This window comes from Felis catus, chromosome C1 (assembly GCF_018350175.1).
Source record: "Felis catus isolate Fca126 chromosome C1, F.catus_Fca126_mat1.0, whole genome shotgun sequence".
Classification (NCBI taxonomy): domain Eukaryota; kingdom Metazoa; phylum Chordata; class Mammalia; order Carnivora; family Felidae; genus Felis; species Felis catus.
In genome coordinates, this window is record NC_058375.1 from 83,708,605 (window position 1) to 83,718,859 (window position 10,255).

Consider the following 10,255-nt stretch of genomic DNA (forward strand, 5'->3'; position numbering starts at 1 on the left):
CTTGGGTTTTGCGGATTGACTGGTTTACAACTTGTCTGGTTTCTTTTCTTTTTTTTTTTTTTTAATGTTTATTTTTGAGCGTGAAAGAGACAGAGGGCAAGCGGGGATGGACAGAGAGAGAAGGAGACACAGAATCCGAAGCAGTCTCCAGGCTCTGAGCTGTCAGCACAGAGCCTGATGTGGGGCCTGAACTCACAAACCGTGAGATCATGACCTAGGCCGATGTCAGACACTTAACCGACTGAGCCACCCAGGTGTCCCTTGTCTGAATTCTTAATTTTCCTTTCCAGGCATTAATTTCCCACTCCTCCCACAATTATGGAAGGTATAATTGCTATAGTAAATCTCTTATCCCATAGTTCGTGGTCATTTTGCTTCTCGATTGAACTCTGACTGGTATACTGATGTAACTCGTGTCAAAACATTGCCTCAGAAGTGTGATTGCTGACCAATTTCCTCAATATTATTGCTCACTAAAGGACTAGTTGCCATGCCTTCTGTAATGTTCCTTTGAGAGTTTTCTGTTCCAGTAAGGAACTTTTCATTATAAATATTATTAAATACAGTGTAATATATTTGAAATCAAAATATATATGCTTTACATAATATCTATTGAGCACTTACTGTCTGCTAGGCAACACTCAAGTACTGGGGATGCAATAGTAATCAAGATAAAAATATTCCTGATTATATAGAGTTTTGCATTCTAGTCAGAGGTGAAGATATACAGAAGACTAATAAATGAGTAAGATAATTTCAGATAGTGGTTGTACTATGGTGGTTGTTCACTTAGCAAAGCTGGACCTATGCTTCCCAGAATCTCCTTCCATTACTGTCCTGGGTTAGAGTTGGCTAAAGAGTGGTACTTGCATGAGATTTGGGTGGTACTTGCATGAGATTTCCTCAGAAGGAAGATCTGAGATGGGGTAACTGGCTATGGCAGTTTTTTCAAGATGTGAGTGGTCAAAGGAAGTCACTCTGAGAAGTCTTTCAGAGACCAAATGACATGGAAGACCAGCTATCTGGAGATTTTAGGGCCCAGCATTCCGGGCAGGTGGAAACAGCACAGGCCAAGGCCTAAGTGGTGAAAGAACTTAGTAAGTTCTAGGAAAGGAGAAGAGAAAGGTAAGGGTAAAATAATGTATGGCCTTACAGGCCACAGAAAAGAGTTTGAACCTTTATTCTAAGTGCAATGAAATGCCAGTGCCAGAACTAAGTTTCTTGTGGTGTGTTTTGTTTTAAATCTCTCTCTTATAACTGGATGGAGGATGAAGATAGCGGGGGCAAGACTGGAAGCAAAGACTACTATACCTAGTATGCTGAGGAAACAAGACTCAAGGTGTATAATCATGTAACACCTTTCTGTTTTCTTTCTTTATCCCTTTATTATTTATATCAGTAAGGCAAATTCTTCACGGACCTTCAATGAAAATTTGAGTCATTCAGTGTCTTTTTAGAGTACTTTTGGATAGGAAGTTTTAGAGTCACTTCAAGTTACTTCATAAATTAGAGTGTGCAATCCCACAGAATGATCATGACTTCAGTTTTCATTCAAAGTTCAAGCCTGCTACATGTAGGAAGTCCACATTCCGGGCAGGAGTTGTGCTTGACTTTTTTCTCACTTCCCATTCCATGGTTTCTGTGCCTTGGAAAGAGACTTGGAGGGAAGAAGATAAGAACATCTGAGATAGGAAAGTTCTGACTTGCCTGGCACTTTCACTCTCTCTGTGTCTGTCTAATGTTTAGAGCTTATGCTTTCCTTTCTGAGTACTTTCATGGATTCATCAGAGAGCTCACCTCCACCCCGAGCCCTGTCGACCATTCACTTGAAATCTTATTGATGAAAGATGTTCTCTTCTTCTTCATTCAGCTACTTGTGAAGTCCTTTTGGGTAGTCCTGTGGGGCATGATATAGGCCAACCTGACATCGGCTCTCTTGGATCATGTGAACATCATTTGATATACAAGAAACATTTAGGCATAATTTCCCTGAAAAACTCCAGGAGTTTTTCTGACCCATCACCCATCTAGCCCATCTCCCACCCACCTCCCTCTGTTATCCCATAGTTTGTTGTCTATCATTAAGTCTGACCAATTTAGCCACCTCTCCTTTAGTCCTGTACACACTTCTCTTTCCTTTTGAATTTTCCAGGCAGGAGTCAAACACCAGTTGATTGTTTGCTCTTCACTGACACAAACCAGTCTTCTTCCCATAGTGCTAAATATACTCAGGTTTATATCTCATGTCATCAAATATTCCACCTGCTACCACCCTTTTACAGTCTAACACAACACATGAGTCATTCCTCACTTGTTCTGTGAAGCATAGCAAAGTGGTTTAGAATATAATTAGGGATCTAGACAGCTTGGGATCAAATATGAGTTCAACTTATTAGCTGTGTGACTTTCAGTGAATTGCTTAAGTTGTTTGTACCCAAATTTCTTAGTTTGAAAAATAGTAATAGTAGCTCATATACTTGTGTAAGACTAGAAGAGTCAATATTTGTATAGATTAGTATCTGGCTCATTGTAAGCACTCAATAGCTATTGCCTGTTATTCTCTGAAAATTTGAATTCCTAGATCACTGTCTCTCTTCCTACATCTCTTTCTCTCCAACACTGTTGTGCTTTTAGTTCTTTTTCTTTTTAAATTTAAATTTCAGTTAGCATAGTGCAGTATTGGTTTCAGGAGTAGAATTCAGTGATTCATCACTTACATACAACACCCAGTGCACATTGCAAGTGCCTTCCTTAGTACCCATCGCCCACCTAGCCCATCTCCCATCCTCCTCCCTCTGTCAGCCCATAGTTTGTTCTCAGTTCATTAAGAGTCACTTGTAGTTTGTTCCCCTCTCTTCTCTTCCCCCACCTTCCAGTATGTGCATCTGTTTTGTTTCATAAATTCCACATATGAGTGAAATCATATGGTATTAGTCTTTCTCTGATTGACTTATTTGCTTAGCATCATACATTCTAGCTCCATCCACATGATTGCAAATGGAGATTTCATTCTTTTTGATGGCTAATATTCCATTGTATATATGTACCACATGGTCTTTATCCTTTCATCAGTTGATGGACATTTGGGCTCTCTCCTTAGTTTGGCTATTGTTGATAATGCTGCTATAAATTGGGGTGCATGTACCCCTTCAAATCTGTATATTTGTATCCTGTGGGTAAACACCTAGTAGTGCAATTCCTGGATCATAAAGTAGTTCTAGTTTTAGTTTCTTGAGGAACTTCCATACTGTTCTCCAGAGTGGCTGCCCCACTTCGCATTCCCACCAACCGTGCAAGAGGGTTACCCTTCTTCTGCATCCTCACCAACACCTGTTGTTTCTTACATTGTTAACTTTAGCCATTCTGACAGATGTGAGGTGGTATCTCATCATGGTTTTGACTTGTATTTCTCTGATGATGAGTGATGTTGAGCATCTTTTCATGTATCTATTGGCCACCTGGATGTCTTCTGTGGAAAAGTGTCTCTTCATGTGTTCTGTCCATTTCTTAACTGGGTTATTTCTTTTGGGGGTGTTGAGCTCTTTATAGATTTTGGATACTAACCCTTTATCAGGTATGTCATTTGCAAATATCTTCTCCCGTTCCTTAGGCTGCCTTTTAGTTTTGTTGATTGTTTCCTTCACTGTGCAGAAGCTTTTTATCTTGATGAAGTCCCAGTAGTTCATGTTTGGTTTTATTTCCCTTGCCTTCAATGACGTGTCTCGTAAGGAGTTGTATTACTTGAGTATATTGTTTTAATATCTTGGCTTCCCTCTTCCTTAATTATGTCTTCTTCAGTGGAATTGTCTTCTACCTTACCTCAGAAATTTTCTTAGTTATATCCTAAACTTGGATTCAAACAGGTATAACCCTTCTGTAATCTCAATTTTAATTTTCTCGCTCTCTGATTACAACCTTCTATTTTCCCTCTGGTATCTCAATTGCTTTAATCCTTCAACCCTATCCAGAACCCATAATCTATTGCTTTTACCATATTTGCACTATCTTTCAACCCCGTCACATCTCAATTTATCTCTTACGTATTATAGTACTTCTGATTGCCTACATATTTCAAGTTTGACAATGGATGTGTAGACTTAACCCTTTGTCCATAAGCTTTATTGTATACCCTTGGCAATACCCAATTATGGTTAAATCTATCTTTGTCACTACTCAACTTCTGCATATCTGGCTGATTGCAGCTAGACAAAAATCCTATCACGCTAACTGTTCTCACATCAAATTCATGATCCCTGACTTCAAGTGGATTCCAAATGGTGTCCATCAAATTCTGTAACATTTTCCCAGTCACTTGCCCTCCCATTGTCTTGAGGACAATTTCATGCATTTTCAACTATTGTCAGACTTCTACCTTTGCCTATATTTCAGCAGATTTTCAGTAAGAAATTGGAAGCAACAAGAAGAATTGGGCACAGGTTCTCTTGACTACGTACCTACCAGAGTATAAATATATTCTTTCTTCCTCTCACCCAGGATGAATATGCGATTGTGCAGGACTAACTGCCCATGTGCATTATCTCATTTTCACTCATTGACTCAATTCCCTCTCTTATAGCATTTTCCACAACTATTGAATTATGCTCATCAGCACAAAATATGCTCTAACTCCCAATTAATTGAAAAAAAATTCCTTGACTCTAAAATTACCTCCATCTAATGTTATCTTTGTAGCAAAACTCCTTGACAGATTTTATAATTGCTGTCTTCAATTATTCTCCTCCACAACAACTAGCTATTGCCTCACCCTTAATATCATATGGACTCATGGCTTTAAATTCCACCTACGCATTAGCAACTCCCCAAATTAAATTTCCAACATGTCCATTTAGATATTGACCAGAGACATCATAAGATTAGCTTTTTCCCAGCCTCTATACCCTGCTGCCCAATTCCTCACCACTATTCTTTTCAGTCTTTCCCAAATGACTGACACCATCCTTCTAGTGACTGAGGCCAATAACCTTGGGTCAAGATTGACTTCTTTCTTCTAACATACTATCTATACAAGGTCATGAATGGCTTCTTTCTAACGTACTATCCAACTAGTGAAACCTGTCAGATGTATTCAGGTACATCTGACCACCTCTATTGCTTTCATCCTGGTCCATGCCATCATAATCTCTGACCTGGAATTTTGCAGTAGCTTCCTATTTCAATCCTGACTGCTTCTCCCCAGATGCCTTTCAGTCAATTCTCAATGCAACAGTGGGAGCAGTCCTGATAAACTCTATGGCATGACGACTAATTCAGGAGGAATTTAAAAACAAAATAGAACTAAAATACTAGACATCAATAACATGAAATAGAAGAGAAGTGATAGGAATTAAAGCATCCTGAATTTCTTCTCTAAGATAACAACTCATTAAATCCGTGTATTGCATTTGGGGCTACAGGGGGTGGGGTGGGCTTTCTTTGCCATGAAGCAGTATTCGTTGAAACATTTTCTAGTATACATTTTCAATAAACCTGATGAAAGTGCTATATGCTAATTAGTCTTAAAATGGAAGGAGAATTTTTAAACTTAATTAACACTATGTTGTTTTCTGTGGCCTGTTGACAGAGACCAAGTTGTGTGGGAAACTTCCTTTAAGAATAGTATACTTACTATATATGTTAAGTGTGGTCTTTCACATTATGAACCCATATTTTCTATTGGAAGGGCCTATTGAGAATAGGATTTTCTTTTAATAAGAAAATATTGTTAGTGAGGAAAGAAGCAAAGTTAAATTTAGATATGCTAGGCTCAGAGGAAAAAAAGTAGGCATTCTTTTAATGTAAGTATGTGAAGAATCCTTTTGTAAAGTTATAATTGTCAGTCTTCTTGGTCACATGGCAGGACTTAGCGATACCCTTTTTAGCTATGTCGGAGATGTAAAATTCACATAAAATATGTGAAAGGGACAGCCTGGGTGGCTCCGTCAGTTAAGCGTCTGATTCTTAATTTTGGCTCAGGTCAGGATGCTGGGTCGTGGGATTGAGCCCCGCAGTTGGTCTCTGTGCTGAGTGTAGAACCTGCTTAGGATTCTCTCTCTCTGTGTCTCTCCCTCTGCCCTTCTCCTTCACTCATGCTTTCTCTCCCTCTAAAAAATAAAATGAAATAAAATAAAATAAAATAAAATAAAATAAAATAAAATAAAATAAATTAAAATAAATAAGTGAAAGCAACATGAAGTGTGTTTAACCATGATATTTATTACCTGTGTAGAGAAACAGTTCTGTCCTGTCACTTGGCAATTGGGATCTCCTGCATACTCTACCTCACTTTCATATTCTATAGCTCAACAGTCCTATTAATCCTATTCCTACTTTGAGCATTTGAGCTACAAGAAGGAGGCAGAGAGGGTATGAAGCTAATGTAGGCACAAGTCACACTACTCAAAAGAAGAGTTTCAGGTAATTTCTATCTCTCCTGAGTCTCCTCAGTTTCTCTAACCTTTCCCTGAAGCCCAGCTTCAGTGACTTAGGTTCAGCCTCATATATAAAGCATTTTTATTTGTATTTATTTTTTTAAGTTTATTTTTATTTATTTATTTATTTATTTATTTATTTATTTATTTATTCATTTATTCATTTATTCATTTATTTATTTATTTATTTTTTAACGTTTATTTTTTGAGAGACAGAGACCAAGCATGAGCGGGGGGAGGGAGACACAGATTCTGAAGCAGGCTCCAGGCTCTGCGCTGTCACCACAGAGCCCGACACGGGGCCTGAACTCACGAACTGTGATATCATGACCTGAGTTCAAGTCCAACCCTTAATCAACTGAGCCACCCAGGAGCCCTTGTTGATTTATTTTTGAGAGACAGAGAAAGCGCACAAGAGAGGGAGGGGAAGAGAGAGAGAGTGAGATGGAGAATCCCAAGCAGGCTCTGCACTGGGCTCAAAACCACAAACTGAGATCATGACCTGAGTCAAAATCAAGAGTCCAACACTTAACCGACAGAGCCACCCAAGCACCCAGGTGAAGCATGTTTATATGGAAAGGTCAAGAATCTTGACTTCCCTCAACTGTATTATCTTTTTTTTTTTTTTTTTTCAGTCAACTTCAGTAGTGTTTAATTACTTTATCATTCATGTGGGGCTTTTGTTTGGCCAATCATTCCTCAGCTTGTACTAGCCAATGCTCATACAGGGTTACAGGGAATTTATTTGTTAATTTATTTTTAACCATTTGACCATAGACAATACAAATGTCTATGCTTTTGTCACATGCTTGCAGGAATCTTATATTTCTGTGGTATACCTTAAGTGGAACTTTCTGTCAATGGAATGCTGCCAATCCCGAATCTCCTATTAAGAAAGAAGATTCTTTCCCCACCCCCCTAATTTTCAGTTATTAAAATGTTATTATAAATTGCTCCCCAAAACTTTTAGTTTGGTCTAAATGCTTGATCTTGCTAATTTTTGACAGGTTGCAAATTGTTTAATTCAGATTCTTCATTTTCTTATTAGTTGGATTGACATAAAAGCAGAAGCTAGATTCTCTTCTCTTTGCTGACATGGTCACATGGATGATACAGGTTAATATATACTCTTTCCCTTAAACTCCAGTAATAATTCATTAGTTTAAAAATTTTTGCAAGCTGACCAGCTCAACATTTCTTTTGCTTACTTCTGCACTAACAACACAAAGAAGTAAATTGAATAAAAGTATTGGCACTTTTAGAAAAAAACAATATCTAAAAACTAGTTATTGGAATATATACAGACCCTGAAAGAGATGGGACATTGTGCCCACATGCTAATATTTATTCATGCCATCATATTTTTACTGATTGTGTGTAACTGTACCTTGAATCATTAAGAAAGTGCAGAGGTTGGGGAATGGCATTCATTTACCTTTCCTTTGGCCACTTTTCAGTGAACTGCCTGTTGCAAATATTTTGTTTCCTTGAAGAATGACAAAATTTCCAATTTGTGTGATCCCGGTTTCTTTGTTATCTACTACACTTAAATATCTATAATTTTGCACGATTTGCTACACAGATGAAGTGAAATCACCAGGAGAAGCACAGTATACTATATTGTAATAGAATGAACAAATATAGCCGTGAACACTGGGCAGAGACTCTTGGCAGCTCTTCCCTGAAAGCTGTGGAGGACCTGCTGTGCAGAGCCCTGAGGCATTCTGACAGTGAAAAAGCACACTGATAAAGAATGTTTTAAAACATTTAATTAATAACTAAGGCCACGGTATGTATCCCTTCTAGCTCAGACAAGAGAGTTTTTTTGGTGTGTTTTTTTTTTTTTTTTTTTGGTTGTTGTTTTCTTTACTCTGCAGTATTAGCAACTTTCCCAAGAGGTAATATACAAAAGATATTGGGAAATGCTAGTGTTTTTTTAATCAGTATTTTCAAATAGAAATACTGGATAAGCTTTCCAAAATGAATTATAGGGAGATAAAATGGTGACTCACCTAATAGGTACAATAATAATAATAATATTAGCAATATATTACTGCATGGTAAGACAATAGAGTGTTTAAAAGCCCAGACTCTGGAGTCATAGAGATCTGTAGGTCAAATATTTTTTGCCAGTGAGTGACCTTGAAAAAGTTATGTAATCCTCCTGTGTTTCTTATAAAACAGGGATGGTAATAGGACCTATCCACCATGTTGTTAGGGTTAAAACAGATAATATATATAAAACACTTATTGCCTGGAACATATTAAACTCTTAGTGTATTCTAGCTATTAATAATGAGTATTTTTGTTTTACATAATCCTCCATCCCGAGGGAAAGAGTGGCAGCATATGCTGTGCTCTAGTGCAAGGAATGTTTCAGATTCTGACCTGTTAGACATTCTCTGGAGCAGAAAATGTAGAGCCCTCTGAGGTCTGGTATCCATAAAAGAACTTACAGGGAATTCATGGTCCCATATCCTTTCATAGCTTCCTCACTGATCCTACCTTTGGGATTTTTAAGGGATACAGAAGGGGAGGGAGACAGACACTACTTACAAATTCTACCCTAAAGTAGAAAACCTGATGTTCTTAAGTCTTGCTCATACTGCAAGCATGCCTATGTGCCCATGATTTCCATGCTGGGGACCATCCTCTTAGTTCTTTCAGATGGTGATTTCTTTTCACCTGTTCACCTATCCTTTCCAGGATATGTTAGTGTGGACCTTTTTTTAAAAGTAGGTTCTACACCCAATGTGGGGCTTGCAGTCATGACCCCAACATCAAGAGTTGCATGCTCACCTACTAAGCCAGGCAGTTTTCCCTATGTGGACTTTCAATTCCAGTCACTATCCTCAAGAAAGCCTTTCTGACCACCAGAGTCCAGGCATGTTGTCTATCTCATGTGCTCCTGGAGCACCCTATACTTCTGTCTCACCACCACACCCTGTGGCAATTGCCCCATTTTCTTGTCTTGCTTCTCCAGCCAATCTGTAAATTTGAAAAGACAGGCAACATGGTTTGGCCAGTACTTAGCACAATGCTTGGCATATAGTGACTGCTCAATATTTTCACATGGTTCTTGTTAATGATTAAGTGAACAGGCTAGCTGTGCAGGTAGCTATAGTCCATTGCTTCTGTTCTGAAGAACATTTTTTATCCTCTGGTGGAAATATAGCCTTAAAGAATATGAAGTGAAAGGTTATATATGGTAGTGATAGTAAAATAAATCGAATGGGGTACAGACCCTATCCACTGTTGCCCCTCTTTCATTTGCACAAAGACAAAAATATTTCAAATTGCCCGGGAAACATAAGAAGATATGAAAATATGAGTCTTGTCCACATACTTTTTATAAATTTGCTTAATTGTTGTGCACTTGGAAAGGATTAAGTTATCCTTCAGCATAAGGTAGTATACTTATAAAAGGATAATAACATTCAATGTTCATATTATAAAATTAACTGGAAATAAAATCTGTACATGCCTGTATATTTTACAGAGTACTTTCATATAAATTGTTTCACAGTAACTTAAGTCTTAATATTTTTTTTTTGTTCTGAATTTTCCCTTGTCAATTCCTTAGCCCGATGAAGTTTGGTAAATGACTTCAAGATCCAGAGCTCTACCTAACCTTCCTTTAGCAACCTTGGCTCTATGGACTTGACTGAAATTCTTTTGTTTGTAACCAAAGACTGACTCAGAGCTATTTTGATATTTTGTACCCATTTGACCCCAGCTATTTTCCAACAGTGGCAACAAGTTTTGTTTTGTTTTGTTTTTTAAATTCAAGGTTCAGTCACATATCTGAAAGTACCCCTACATCTTAC